Source organism: Bombus fervidus, unplaced genomic scaffold (genome assembly GCF_041682495.2).
Source record: "Bombus fervidus isolate BK054 unplaced genomic scaffold, iyBomFerv1 scaffold0071, whole genome shotgun sequence".
NCBI classification, from domain to species: Eukaryota; Metazoa; Arthropoda; class Insecta; order Hymenoptera; family Apidae; genus Bombus; species Bombus fervidus.
The window spans coordinates 1-2,500 of record NW_027212634.1 but is presented as its reverse complement, the minus strand read 5'-3'; the positions used below and the strand labels follow the sequence as shown (position 1 = coordinate 2,500).

The 2,500-nt window shown below is 51.4% G+C and overlaps 1 non-coding gene across 1 annotated transcript in view; it reads right to left on the bottom strand.

Moving 5' to 3' along the window:
- Nucleotides 1-1,279, bottom strand: part of LOC139997381 (large subunit ribosomal RNA) — a 4,180-nt gene extending 2,901 nt beyond the window's left edge. Inside the window, exon 1 of the ribosomal RNA XR_011802765.1 lies at nucleotides 1-1,279. This exon is cut by the window's left edge and continues 2,901 nt beyond it. This is a non-coding gene — a ribosomal RNA (large subunit ribosomal RNA).
- Between the last annotated feature and the right edge of the window lie 1,221 nt (nucleotides 1,280-2,500).

Here is a 2,500-nt window from a genome sequence, read left to right as displayed (position 1 = left end):
GGAGGGAACCAGCTACTAGATGGTTCGATTAGTCTTTCGCCCCTATACCCAGTTCCGACGATCGATTTGCACGTCAGAATCGCTACGGACCTCCATCAGGGTTTCCCCTGACTTCGTCCTGACCAGGCATAGTTCACCATCTTTCGGGTCCCAACGTGTACGCTCTAGGTGCGCCTCTCCTCGCAATGAGAACGAGACGCCCCGGGAGTGCGGGGCCGCATTGTCTCGCGGCCCATCCTCCCTCGATCGGACACGCGCAACCCACTCAGGGTGGGCACGCGCGCCGATTTTCACTTTCATTTCGCCTTTAGGTTTACAAGTCCCAATGACTCGCGTACATGTTAGACTCCTTGGTCCGTGTTTCAAGACGGGTCCTGAGAGTACCCAAAGCAATAGCGTCGCCGACCGGTAATCAGAGACTCGGCCAGTCCAAGAAATCCGCCAGCCAACAGCTGCCGATGCCCCAGCACGGAATTAAACTCCGTAAAAACTGAGAACGATCGACGATCGCTTGCGGCGGTCTAGACGCACACACATTCGAGAATGGATTGGTTGCGGCCCGATACCGTCTAGTGTACCGTCGTGCAGTCGGCCGGGCGACCGAGGGTCTGCCGCGTGCGCCGAAGCGACGCGACAGTCACCCGCTCGGGCCGTAGACCGACACACAACGGGTCGCGACGTTCTACTAGGGGAGAAGTGCACGACTACGACGCCGGAGCGTTCGAATCGAAGGTGGCGTGCCCTCGCCAATGGAACCACGAAGGCCCACCCGGAGCATCGCTCACCAACGATCACCGACGCCGTCGACGATGAATCTCCCCATTCGATCTTTTGGGTTTCTCAGGTTTACCCCTGAACGGTTTCACGTACTCTTGAACTCTCTCTTCAAAGTTCTTTTCAACTTTCCCTCACGGTACTTGTTCGCTATCGGTCTCGTGGTTGTATTTAGCCTTAGATGGAGTTTACCACCAACTTAGGGCTGCACTCTCAAGCAACCCGACTCTAAGGAGAGATCCTCCCGAAACGCGTTCCGGTCACTACGGGCCTGGCACCCTCTGTGGGTACATGGCCCCATTCAAGATGGACTTGGACGCGGTTCGACGTCACGGGATAAACGGATCCTCCCGAACACTACATTTCCCAACGGCGGAACCGCGGGATTCAGTGCTGGGCTAATTCCTGTTCGCTCGCCGCTACTAAGGAAATCCTTGTTAGTTTCTTTTCCTCCGCTTAGTAATATGCTTAAATTCAGCGGGTGATCTCGCCTACTCTGAGGTCGCTTCAACGTCACGACACGGTGACAATTTTTTTTTTTTCAAAGAAAAAAAAATTTCGTGCCATGTGGGCGCGATTCGAGAAAAGCAAGACGGTTTGATAACAATGCGACAGAGGGTCTTTATTTTTATTTCTCTCTCCGAGAATCGCCTCAAAGAGAAAAAAAAATAAAAAAAAAAATTAATTCGAATAGAATCGAGAACCGTATATTCTATCTCGATCGAGAAACGTTTTATGCATCTCGCCAAAGTGCCTTTTAAACTTCGTTCGTCGTATCATGTTCGAGCTAAGACTCACGCAAGACACCCGTAACGATCTCCGGTTTTTAACGCCCGTCCTCTTTGTATAATATATATATATATACGTGTTATGTATAATATATCTCCCGTAGCCGTTTCTCTCTTCTCGACGATTCCAGCGGTTCCTTGTTTTCGCCTGTTATTGCTGGCACAGAGATCGAACACGCGACATATATATAACATATCGGTTTCTTTGCTCTGTACCAACGACGAAAACGCACGGGAACTCACGCAAGTGGAAAAGCGAGCGCGAGACGTACACAACGGGGTGAATTTATTACTCGGGGACTGGACGACCGGCGATCTGTTAGGATGCGCGGTCCAGCGATAGACGACGAAGAGACATGGGATGACCAACGATCTCTTTTTCTCTAATACTCGGAGCGCCGAAACGCCTTAAAGCAAAAAAAAATCACACGCGCGTACGTCGTACGTACGGCGCGTGTATACCTCGTCTCTAATCAAGTTTCGTTAGTCTTTCTCGAGCCTCGCCAAAGAGGATCGTTCTCTTCCTCTGCGCGATCTCTCCGTGCCAATGTCAGAGATTATTCTCTTTCGCACGACGACGAAAACGACTATTTTCGACGATCCGAACAACTTTGTAACGGACTCACATGCACATCTTAAAATCGGGTACAGAAACGTTGCGCAACACCGTGAGCTTTTCTCTTCTTCGTCACCCTTAAATATAGCCGATCGTAGACGCACGCTAGATCGTAACACACTTTTCGTTGATTTCCGACGAACGTGGCTTTGGGCCAGGCGCGCGGGCAGAGAGATACGCGACCGACGGGGAAAAATTCGTCCCGATACATGTACGCGTACTCTCCGATCTCCGCGCAACGCTGGGGATCATCTCCCTAAGTCATCAGCGTTCGAAGAAATCTCGTGTGTCCGTTCCCGGATCTACGGCTTTCTCTGGGTTC